Source organism: Xenopus laevis, chromosome 9_10S (genome assembly GCF_017654675.1).
Source record: "Xenopus laevis strain J_2021 chromosome 9_10S, Xenopus_laevis_v10.1, whole genome shotgun sequence".
NCBI classification, from domain to species: Eukaryota; Metazoa; Chordata; class Amphibia; order Anura; family Pipidae; genus Xenopus; species Xenopus laevis.
This window is the reverse complement of record NC_054388.1, coordinates 18,044,949-18,057,830: the sequence shown is the minus strand read 5'-3', so window position 1 is coordinate 18,057,830 and position 12,882 is coordinate 18,044,949. Positions and strand designations below refer to the sequence as shown.

Sequence of the window (12,882 nt, the reverse complement as noted above, 5' to 3'; positions counted from 1 at the left end):
AAAAATAAAAATTCAAAACCATCAAGACTGAACAATTCTTAACTCCAAGAAGAGAATCGGAATTCTGCCAGGATAGTTTAACAAGTTGATGGGGTTAGAAAGCCTTTTTTCTGATATTTTTCATTTGCAATTATTTTATTTAACTTCATTGCATTAATATAAACCCTTCCTGATACTGAAATTTCCTTTCCACCAATCTCTCTGAATTCGCTTATGATATCACAACACACTCCCTCTTTCACCCATGAGTCAATGGATCGGACAGAATGGGTGGAGAGTGCCAGGGAGGATCCTTTCTGCCCCCCTGCCAATGTGTCTAAACCATTTATTCTTTATTACCGTTGGTGTCCTTGTGCTAAAATATAGGGTCTATTTATTGTTCTCAAGGGGATGTAAAATGCAACCACATGGAATCAAAAGAAAACTATGCTTAGAAAGTGCGTTACTTTATGTGCTGATGTCGGTGATGATGATCAGGGCCGCCATCAGGGGGTCACAGGGGGGACAGTCCTCCCGGGCCCGGAGGATTTTTAGCTATGAGGGGGCCTGGCCACGCCACAATTAACAAATCTCGCCGTCGAAATTTACATTGGTTGCGTACCGTGCGTATGCATGACGTCAGTACGCATGGACGCAACTCTATTTAAACCGCCGGCAGCCTGCACACAGGAGATTGAAGACGCGTCTGGAGAAGGAGCTTCTTCCTGGAGACGGCGAAGACGCGGAAGACACTGCTGGAGGAAGAAGACTGCACAAGAGAAGAAGACTGCACAAGAGAAGGAGAAGTCATCACTGGAGACCCCCAGTTGCAGGTAAGTGCCACTGACCACCAATGTGAGCCCCTGATCCCACCATGCAGTGCCACTGACCACCAATGTGAGCCCCTGAACCCCCATGCGGGCCCTTGAACCCCCATGTGGGCCCCTGAAGCCCTAATGTGGGCCCCTGAAGCCCCAAGGAAGGGCCCCTGATCCATCAATGCAGGGCCCCTGATCCTCCCAAGGAAGGGCCCCTGATCCCCCCCCAAGGAAGGACCCCTGATCCATCAATGCAGGGCCCCTGAACCATCAATGTCCACATGACCTGGTGGGGGCATGGTTAGGGGAGGCATGGTTAAGGGAGGCATGGCAAGGGGGCCCAGAAAATTTTGTTGTGTAGGGCCCCGTGATTTCTGATGGCGGCCCTGGTTATAATAGAAACCTTTTCAGAAGATATAACTTACTTCTTAAGTCCATTGTAGACTTTTGGCATATAACCACATTAATACAAGGAGTCAGGTCACACACACACACATGGGAGACAACATTCTGACTTTTATATTTAACCAACTGAGTAGCTTGGATGTGGAAAGAAGGAACACAACCTGAGTTTCCTTGAGTATAATGTTATATGCTCAAAGTTTTTTAAAACGTTATGCTTCCTAGTAGTGATAAACAAATTTTTTTCACCAGGCTTGGATTAGGGATGAAATTCCGCATTTCTCCATTTGTAAATTTTTGCTCGAAACTGTGGCAAGAATCCACCGTGAAACATTTTGCAGCGACAAAACAAAAAAAAAAACCACCTATTGAATTTAAAGGAAAAGGAAAGGCCTATTTTCTTGGGGGTGCCAAAAGTTAAGCACCCCCTCACACCTGGGCCGGTGCTCCTATCAGGAGAAAACTGCACTGGTCTGGGGTTCTTCCAGTGAGCACCACGGAGTGATTCGTCCGTTATCACCCTGCTTTTGGTGGGCATATTGATGAAAGATCTGCTTGTTTAGCAATCTCGCGGGCTTCTGAATTCTTCTTTCTTCACATGCGCAGTACAATAAAATAGTCGACTTCTTCTTTGGCACAGCCTTTCCTTCACCTTTAATGCAATTGGACAAAAAAGCCTCGGAGACAAAAAAAGTCTCCAAGACAAAAATGTCGCCAAGACAATGATGTCGGCAAAAGAAAAACGCCCTGTTGACTTTAATGCATTTGGAGTGAGAAAATTTTTTTGTGGGCAGTTTCTGGGAAAGCGATTCGCTCATAACTACTTCCTAGACCTAAGGTCCATTATATCCAGGGTCGTTTCTGTGTCAGGAGTAGTCTGAGGCGCCTCCTGCAGTGCCACCCCCAGTGCTTACCTTTCTTGCTCTGGAGAAGGTCGGGGGGGGGGGGCAGAGATTCAAATTTCCGGTTTCCAGTTACCAGGAGCAGTGGGGAAATCACATGGAGTTGAAAATTGTCTTTCTACTCAAGTAAAACATAGTGGTGTTACTAGACTTTTACCAACCGAATAGTTTCCATTCTGTGCAAAAATATTTTCACGCTTGATATAGAATGTAATACAAAAGGCCCCATTACAGTTAATGAAATTGGAGAATATTAAAGAATTTTACAATACATTCAATCAACAGCATGGTTCTGCCATTTTTGTTTTGTTCTCACTGTCTGGAAGATAAGTATGTGGGGTAGGCCCTATGTCAGCTTCCCTAAAATAGCTGCAGTCTTTAGAAAGAGGTCGTTATCATAATTAATCAGATATTGTAAGCTCTGTTGGGAAGGACCCCCCTTTACCCCTTGTATGGGTGTGTCTTGTGTGATTTACTATATGTTTAATGTATACAAGTTATTATTGCTCTTGTTTTTAGATTTACCTATACTAGATATACCATGACCTGGATGAATGAAAATCTTCATAGTCATATTATTGCTCTTCATTACAATACATCACTTGTCTCACTGTATGTTCTTGCGTATCCTCTGCAACTCGCAGAATTGTCTTATCACACCATCCGCATCCATTGCCACTTCTAATCTAAAAGCTTTCTATCTTGCTGCCCCATACCTCTGGAATTCCATCCCTGAATTCTTCCATAAAGATGGCCATACACTATATGATCCACTCATTTGGAGAGGCGGATCTTCCCTGCCCACCAAAGTCAGGGCGTTATTGGACTAATCCGATTCTTTGGCCCTAGGGTCCTCTATTGCAACGGAAAATCAAATATGCCCGATTGATATCTGGCCAATTTTTTGCCTGATATCGATCAGGGGGGCCCGTTGGAACACCCCATACACGGGCAGATAAGCTGCCGAATAAGTCTAAAGGACCGATATCGGCAGCTGAAATCTGCCTGCGTAATTCCATTTTAAGGAGCGCTTGTGGGAGGGTCTTCCAGATTCTAAAGGGGAAATTAACTCACCACACGAAACTCGATGATAAAAATTTAACCAAAAGATTTTTATATACAGGAACACTAAGATCTTCCACACCAGGCACACTTTACTCACTCCAGCACATGCTTTTCTTTACATGCATTCAATTACAGATGTTGCAGGGAAATCAGTCTTCAGTTAATAGGCCCACCTTTCCTTTAAAGACCTTGGATCCCACCTAACTGCTTGTGGTCCGGTATATGCATCCACCCATATCCCCCCAATCTCTCCAATAGTGGGTGATACCCCTCCACTCTTCCAAGTAAGGACCTTTTCCATCCAAGTCCTGGCCTGAAGCCTTGGTGTCCTTCCTACCTTGTCCTAAACTATCACGGATTCCCTTACTTACGGAGTGCCCGTAGGAAACAAATTCCACTTTACTCCTTGATGGGGCCACAGCTGCCCTTACTAATTAACCTCACTGTCTCGTGCACCTAGTGCTCGCTTTACTTAAGATCTTACTATCTATCATTTTCCTATCTGTCAATGATGTCTCCACTCACCAACCAGCTGATGTTTCTTCGGCCATGCCCTCCCTTCAAGACAGTTTACCTTCAAGGGTTATAAAAGGCACCTCCTTTTATAGCCCTTCTGTGTTCTATAATGGCTTCTAGTATCTGGGGTAGAAATTACAACTAAACTAAACTGCCATCTAGTGGTAATTTACACAAATTACACTCAACATTTTAAACACACAAACATTTTACAGTCAAAAACAGGATTTTTGATACTCACCGTTAAATCTGTTTCTCTATGGTCGATAGGGGGACACAGGGACTATGGGGTTAAGCTCCACCCTCCAGGAGGCAGGACAATTTATTCAAATGAAAAAAGGGGGTGTGCCAGTACTGCGGCTTAACCCCAGGCTAGAGCCAATGTATTCAGTTGGTACCAAAGACCTGCTAACCAAAAAACATAAGTAATGCTCATATAAAATATTAACGGCAGAACAGATAACTCAGGAAGAAATTCCACACAAACCAACATGGTCAAACTCGCATAGGGCGGGAAGCCCTGTGTCCCCCTATCGACCACAGAGAAACAGATTTAACGGTGAGTATCAAAAATCCTGTTTTCTCTGTTGTCTCAAGGGGGACACAGGGACTATGGGGACTTAACAAAGCAGCCCCAGAACAGCAGGGTGGGAGCGAGAAAAGACACATTATTGCACCACAGAGTGCAACACCTTGCGGCCAAAAGCGGCTTCCGCAGAGGAAAACGTGTCAATTTTGTAAAGGTGTGAACGGAGGACCAGGTAGCCGCTCCGCAGATCTGGTCCAAAGAAGCCGAGTTGCGCCATGCCCAGGAGGCTCCCACCGACCTCGTGGAATGGGCTCGGACGCCCTCTGGCGGAGATTTACCTTTGGCTAGGTAAGCCTGACGAATGGTCTCCCGTAACCATTGAGCAATGGAGGTCTTGGATGCTACCAGACCTCGGCGGGCTCCAGAAGGCAGTACGAAAAGATTTTGAGACAGTCGAAAATCCTTGGATCTCTGAATATACCAGCGGAGAGCCCGGACAACGTCCAGACCATGAAGTCTGCGTTCTTTGTCGTTCTTGGGATCAGGGCAGAGTGAGGGTAGTACAATCTCCTGATTTATGTGAAAGGATGAAACCACCTTAGGCAGAAAAGACGGTAAAGTGCGAAGCACCGCTTTGTCTTTGTGGAAGATAAGGAATGCAGGATCGCAAGATAAGGCACTGAGTTCAGATACTCTCCGAGTTGATGATATTGCCACGAGGAAGACAACTTTCCAGGTAAGCCATTGTTCAGAGACAGTCCCGAGAGGCTCGAAGGGGGGATCCAAGAGAGCATCCAAAACAGTATTCAGGTCCCAGCCAGGAACCGGTGGACGGAATGGAGGACTGATGTGTGCTACACCCTGCAGAAAGGTGCGGACGGAATCATCCAGAGCCAAACGGTGTTGAAACAATACAGAGAGAGCTGAGACTTGAACTTTCAAGGAACTAAGCTTCAGGCCCAACTGCAGACCCCGTTGGAAAAAGGACAGCACTCTAGGGATGTTACAGTCAGTGAAGGAAAAAGGGCTGGAGATGGGAATTGCGGTGTCGTTGCACCAATTCCAATAGTTGCGCCAGACTCTGTGATAAGCTTTAGATGAAGTGGGCTTGCGTGATTGCAGCATAGTATCAATGACATCCTCCGCTATTCCCTGTCGTTTCCAGAAGGCCGCCTCAAATAGCCATCCAGTCAAAACGAAGAGGCCCGGGTTGTGGTGGGAGATGGGACCCTGGCGGAGTAGATCGTTCCTGAGGGCTAAGCGAACGGGCGGTGCTATGGACATGTCCCGGAGATCCGAGAACCACGTTCTTCTGGGCCAGAATGGAGCTATGACAATGACTGTGACAGGGGACCGCTTGATCTTCTTTAGAACCCGTGGTAACATGGGAAGAGGCGGGAAGATGTAGGCCAGGTCGAACAGCCAACATTGTGTCATGGCGTCCACTCCTGCAGCGAGAGGATCCCGTGAGCGGGCGAAGAAAGTGTTCACTTTGCGGTTGTTCCTGGAGGCCATCAGGTCGATTTGAGGACGCCCCCAACGATGAACGAGGTCCGCAAAGGCTTCCGGGTGAAGTTCCCATTCCCCTGGGTCCAGGAGATTGCGGCTGAGAAAGTCCGCTCTGGTGTTGTCGACTCCTGGGATGTGAATGGCTGACAGTCTTGCCGCATTGGATTCTGCCCAACTTAGAATCTGCTGAACTTCCGCTAGTGCTGCTCTGCTGCGGGTTCCTCCTTGGCGGTTTATGTATGCGACTGTGGTGGAGTTGTCGCTTTGGACTCTTATCGCTTTGGCCTGGAGAAGAGAGGACCAGTGAAGGAGCGCCAACTTTACAGCGCGGAGTTCCAGGATGTTTATGGAGAGTTTGGACTCCGCGGGAGACCATAGACCTTGTGCGGATAGGGAGTCGAATGTTGCGCCCCACCCCAGGAGACTGGCGTCGGTCGTGAGAACCGTCCAATCCGGTGTCGCCCAGGATTGACCCCTGGAAAGATTGCTCGGCTTGAGCCACCACTGGAGAGACAGCTTGGTGGAGGGCAGAAGAGTCATCTTCTGAAGGAGAGATCCGCCCTTCCAGGCAGCTAGAATGTGTTGATTGAAGGGGGCATAGGTGAAGTTGAGCAAAGGGTACCGCCTCTATGGTGGACACCATTGATCCCAGGACTTTCATGGCCAGATGAACAGTGGGGCACTGAGAGTGCAGGAGAAGTGTGGACAGAGATCGTAGTTTCTCCCGTTTGTCGAGTGGGAGTAAGACACGTTGTGTCAGAGTATTGAACTCGAGACCCAGGAAGGTCATTTGGTGACTGGGAACAAGGTTGGATTTCTTCCAGTTGATGGTCCAACCAAATTCTTGTAGAAGGACAATCGCTCGTCGGAGATCCTCTTCGCTCTTCTCTGCTGTGCTGGCCTTGAGTAGCAGATCGTCCAGATAAGGGGTCACCGAAATCCCCTGAAGCCGTAACGCCGCAGCCGTCACCGCCATGAGTTTGGTGAACACCCTGGGGGCTGATGTGAGACCGAAGGGGAGCGCCACAAACTGGAAGTGACAATTCTTGAAGGCGAACCTCAGAAACCGATGATGAGGAGGCCAAATTGGGACGTGAAGGTAAGCATCCTTGATGTCTAGGGACATCAGAAATTCCCTCGACTCCATGCCTCGAATGACTGATCGCAGAGTTTCCATTTTGAAGCGAACTGAGCGGATGTACTTGTTGAGGAATTTCAGGTCTAGTACTGGCCTGAAGGACCCGTCCTTCTTGGGGACTAGAAAGAGGTTGGAGTAGAAACCGGAGAAAGTCTCTGATGGGGGTACTGGTACGATCACCCCACTTTGTTCCATCTTGGTGATGCAATCCAGAAAAGCCTGGCCCTTGGTGGGACTGGTTGGAATTCTGGACATAAGGAATTTTCTTGGGGGAAGGGACGAAAAATCGAGATGATAACCCTCTGTGATGATCTCGTTGACCCAGGCGTCTGAGGAGTGTCGACTCCACACCTCCCGGAATTGCAGAAGCCTTCCCCCTATGGACTGCTGCGGTTCCGGAGGGGATGGCCCGTCAGCCTGATACGGGCTTGTTAATACCTCAGTAACACCTTTGATGATATGTTCAATATCGTGTTGGACATCGTGGCCTTTAGCCTCATCCTCAAGTTCCTCTTCATCCTCCGACGACACCTCGGAGGGGAGAAGTTCGCCCTCTGAATGAGAGGAATCCCCTCCCGCAGTTGAACCACCAGAGGGAGTGTGGGTCCCTGTGCGTGGTCTGGAAGGCTCTGGCCTCTTGCGTTTTCCGCTGGATCTTTGACACAGTCTGGTCAAGGCTTTACCCAAATTATCTGCGAGGGCAGGTAGATTTTGAAGGGAGGCCAGAGACTGTGAGAGTTGCAGAGCCCACAGAGGAGCAGGGGGTTCTGAAGAGGGCCCGGCTGCGCTGTCTTGAGGAGTGTCGTCTCCTGACGGGGGACCCGATAGTTCTGTGTGAGGGAAATTAGAGCCCCCTGAAACAGGTACAACAGAAGCTCCCTTGGAGCAAGATCTGCAAAGGGGTTCCCCCTGTCCCCCTGGGATTTTGCATTGGCAATTCTTGCAGGCAAAATAGGTGATTTGTCCTGCTGTTGCTGGTGCTCTGCCCCCCCCCCGCCCTGGGGAATAGTCCCCCAGACTTACCTTCTGCCATGAGCAGTGTCTGTGGTACCTGCTGAATAACTGGCTGTGCGCACTGAAGTAAAGCAGCTTTGTCCCCAAAAGATATACACTGCTGCAAAGGAGATGCGCTGCAAAAACGGGCTCTGTAGAGGCACTAAGCAGGGTAGTTAGCTAAGGGTAGGAAGAGGAGCGTCCTCAGGAGTAATGGGAGCGCAAAATGGCCGCCGCATTGGAAAGGGCGCGAGATGCGGCATGAGAGAGAGGCTTGGAACGCGGTTCCGCCCCCTCCTCACCCATGTGTTCCACGGGAAGCGCGCTGAAGCGCTAATGGCGCCAAATGTAAGGAGACACCTATACAGTACCCCCTGAAGCAGCGTGAGAAGAAGAACAGACCCTGGAAAAAGAGAGAGGGAGAGGGGGAGATACAACCAGGCGACCTGGCAGAAAGAAAAAACTTCCCCTCATGCAGCACAACAGCCAGAGCAGTATCAGATTGGGTAGGGGGGAGAGCAACCACAGCGTGAGGTAAAAGTAACCTTTGTACTCACATGCAGCCGCACTGTAAGGCCCTCTGCTCTCCCTCAAGGAGTGCAGGCATGCCTAACCGAGTCGGTATAGCCTATGGGCCAGGGAATGACTCCAGTGGGCCTCCCACGGAGGGGTGTACTCAACAGATACAGGTAGCCCTGATTGTGGTAGCACCCCTGTCTACTTGAAGCTTGAAAACTTGGAGCTTGCAGGTTGTCCATCCTCCTAGTAAGCAGGACACTTAAAAACTGAATACATTGGCTCTAGCCTGGGGTTAAGCCGCAGTACTGGCACGCCCCCTTTTTTCATTTGAATAAGTGTCCGGCCTCCTGGAGGGTGGAGCTTAACCCCATAGTCCCTGTGTCCCCCTTGAGACAACAGAGAAAACATTTTTGTCATTCACAAGATAACATTTTCGCATATCACACTTTTCATCTGGTTCAACCCCTTACACGCTCTCTCAATCTCTTCATGCTCTAAATGTGATCAGACTGCATATTTTAAATGTGTTTGTCTTCACCATCTCAAAGGCATGCAGAGCTTTCCTCCAGATTATTTTCAAACAGCTAAAATGCACCAACTGCAAGCAGCAGTTTGTGATAACTAGCAATAATATTGCTTTAATACGTGCTTTGGTCCATGGTGAAGAAAACAGCACATGAAGGGTACCAAAGAGCTTAGCTCTACACAGTCCTGTAATTAAGGGGTCATATTTCATTTTTCAAAAAGCCCTGTTTTCCCACACTGAAAGATAAGATCAGGTTCCCTTTCAGGTCACCTAGCTGGTTATTGGCTACCACTCAGGGGGGCACAGTCTTACTGGTCCAGGGCTTAAAAGGGGCCTGGGTGTGCTGCACTTTCTGAATCAGCCTGGCCCCACTTAACAGCACGTGAGCTAAACCCGAAGCGATGAATCCCAAATCCTGAATTGGCGAAGACTCTATGTGTCGAAGATCTGTAGTACTGAAGACCAGAAGCAACGAAGACCTGAAGTGTTGAAGACCCAAAGCCACAAAAAGACATGAAGCCACAGAAGGAGCTATAACTGATGCTCTGAAGCCACAAAAGGAGCCAAAGAAAATCAAAGGAACTGCCAAGGACAAGGAAGAAGAACCTACGGTAAGTTCCACTGAACACCAATGTGTTTTTTTCTTATTTTATTAAGCCCCTGGCTACCAATGTATGAACACCTGGATCACCGTTTTCATAGGGGGTCTTATCTGGTACACTGACAGTAGTCCTCTATACACTTGGTTTGCAAGGGCTTCAAAGGAAGAAATCACTGCAGCTTCCACTACTGTGGCCTAGTTGGTGTGGGTGAAGCCACCACCATGCATAAACTAGTTGACTGGCATTGATTGTAGCATTTGTAGGCTTATCCTAGGTCTTTCCCCTGCCCAGATAAAGTCTCTAATGCATGCTTCTGGGTGCTTAAACCATGTTTTGGTAAGTGTTATTGGTGCGTTGTGAAAAGCGTATAGAAAAGAATATCATTTTAAAGACATTGACCCGACAAGGTATGGATAGAGGTATCTTAGCCCAGTGCTGTAGTTTGGTTCTCAGGGATCTAACTATTGGGGCCAAGTTTAGCTCTAAATAATTTTTGGGGTCCTTGTGTACTATAATGCCCAGATAACTGCGTAGCTGCGTATCATGCTGTGGGTCCCTGGTGACACCCGAGTCTATTGGGAATATGACTGATTTTGCCCAGTTAACCCTAAGGCCTGAGAACCCTCCAAATTTTGTAATCTCCTGTAGGAGTGCTGAAAGGGAGCCCCTAGCATTTGTGAAGTATATCAGCGCATCATTGGCTTATAACGAGATTTTCTCCTCGAGTATCCCTATTTTAAGTCCCTCAATAGAGTGGTTATTTCTTATTCTAATGGTTACGGGCTCTATGGCTAGAGCAAAGAGCAGAGGCAACAGTGGATACCCCTGTCTCGTGCCCCTTGCCAGTGTGAACTCCTGCGACAGGTCTGCATTTACCAGTATTCTGGCTCTAGGGGAGTTATATAGGGCTTTTACCCACGTAACAAACTTGACCCCCAGCCCGTATTGTGCCAAAAGGGTCCAAAGGTACGGCCACTCCACCGTGTCAAAGGCTTTCTCTGTGTCCAGCGACACCACCACTCTTTCCCCAGTGACATTGTGCTTGGCCCATATGTTTGTGAATAGGCTACTAATATTGACATTCAGTGGCATAACTAGACACCTAGGGGCCCTGGTGCGGAAAATTGCAACTGCCCCCCCCCCACTGCATGCCTGTCTTAGGCCGGTAGCAACGTCATAACTAATGACCTAATGTCATAGGACTGAAATTAAAAATGCAATTATATAAACTGGTACACTTTGTTAGGGTAAAGTACTGTACAGGTATTGGACAATACAGGTATTGGACCTGTTATCCAGAATGCTTGGGACCTGGGGCTTTCCAGATAATGGATCTTTCTGTAATTTGGATCTTCATGACTTTAAGTCTACTAGAAAATCAAGTAAACATGAAATAAACCCAATAGGCTGGTTTTGCTTCCAATAAGGATTAATTATATCTTAGTTGGGATCAAGTACAAGCTACTGTTTTATTATTACACAGAAATTTTTAAAAATTTGGATTACTTGGACAAAATGGAGTCTATGAGGGAGGGCATTTCCGTAGTTTGGAGCTTTCTGGATAACAGGTTTCCGGATAACGTATCCCATACCTGTACAACTAAAATTACATTTTTATAACTCTGTAAAAATGTACATATGCAAATTAGGGTTCGGATTTGGTTGGGCCAGGCACAAGGATTTGGCTGAATCCTGCTGAAAAAGGCAGAATCCTGGCTGATTCCCGAACCAATTCCTGGTTATGGTACATCTTCCACTGCTTGTTTCATAGTCAAATAGCACTAGAATTCACAAAAAGAGTAGAATAAACACAGGGTCATGTATGAACAGTGGCAAATTTGCTCCTGGGCAGTAACCCATAGCAACCAATCTGTGCTCAGCATTTTTTAGCCAGATGCAGGTTTAACAATAAAAGCAAGTTTGCTTGGTTGTCATGGGTTACTGCCCAAGTGCAAATGTATCCACTGTTTATAATTAAATACAAGATTCCTCTGCACTCAACCCATTATCAATATATTTAAGACAGAGACATTTTGTGCATACTGCTACTGAAAAATGCCTTACCCTTTAAACAAAACAGGGATTGTTTGTCCATATATTGCAATATATTTAAGCTGGACAACTACGTCAAAGTCATCCCATATCTGGCCAGTCCTATGCTCAATTTTCATCTGATTCATTAAGAATTCTATGGTTTAATTATACATTTTATAAAAGGGACGAATACGTTTTACCTGCAACTTACTTGCTGCTTTCAAAGTAAAACTCCCAAACTTGGCTGCCCTTTTATTAGACACCACTGTTTATAATTGATGCATATTGTCCCAGAATACAGTATAAATGTAGTGCCAATAACATGCATAATAAATTATATGTAAAAGTGTAAAGAAATAAAAAAAAGAATACATTTACAAATAGCACAATAATATTAACTGAACAAACACTATGTATAGCTTATGTTAAACAGTAATGAAAGCCTGGAGATGTAGTGTAATTTGTATACTTAGGCTTTTTATGCAGTTGCACACATACATACAGTCATACTAGGGCAGGCATACAGTGAAAATATACAGCAGGTCTGGAGTGGGTGTCAAAATAGGCCCTGCCATTTCAAATACATACAGGACCAAACAGCCCCACAGGGGCCCAATAACTAGTGAGTGTCTATGGCATCTTACAGTAGCCCCTCTGCCATTTCCAGAAGCCACAGGCCTGAAATACACAGCTATTCTTTGACACACACACACACACACACACACACACATTTTATATTTACTAAAAAATACTAAACATTATGTTGAAACATCACTGCATATTTTATCATAGGCAATTGTTTTATATTTAAATACATCCAGATACAAATGTGCTGCTGCAGCACAGACACTCACTTCTCACAACTTCTGAACTTCACTGACACGATCATCTGCAGCTGCCTGGAGTTCCCGCCTCCTCTCTCCTTGCTCCTGCTCCGGGTGCTCCCTCCTCCCTACATTGATTGAGATTGATAGTGGCACTGTCCAATCAGCTTCTTGCTGATGCTACACCGCCTCCCCGTGGGACAGCTCCATCTTGCTTAGAGAAAATACAGACAGGCTGCAGGTTTGAAGATTTTTTTTCAAGATTACCTGCTGGTTAGTTTTAATCCGCCCAATGACTGCTCCAGTATACGCAAATTGTGCTTAAAACTTCTTTCGGCTGCTTACTTCCCCTCCTGTACATACACGGCGGATGGGCCACATTGGAGGCGGACCCTGGTGCAGTTGCACCGTTTGCACCCTGGTAGTTACGCCACTGTTGACATTGGAGGCTCTGTTTGGCATAAACCCTGTTTGATCTGGGTGTATTAGGATTTCAATGACCCCTTTAAGCCTATTGGCAAGTATT

General features: G+C 46.8%; 1 protein-coding gene across 2 annotated transcripts in view; it reads right to left on the bottom strand.

Moving 5' to 3' along the window:
* LOC108702681 (ABC-type organic anion transporter ABCA8) overlaps positions 1-12,477 on the bottom strand; it is a 107,373-nt gene extending 94,896 nt beyond the window's left edge. The window contains exon 1 of one of the 2 annotated variants that reach the window (XM_018238291.2): positions 12,387-12,477. The gene's annotated coding sequence lies outside the window, so the exon portion shown is untranslated. The remainder of the gene's footprint in view (positions 1-12,386) is intronic. The other variant, XM_018238290.2, reaches the window with a different exon arrangement.
* Between the last annotated feature and the right edge of the window lie 405 nt (positions 12,478-12,882).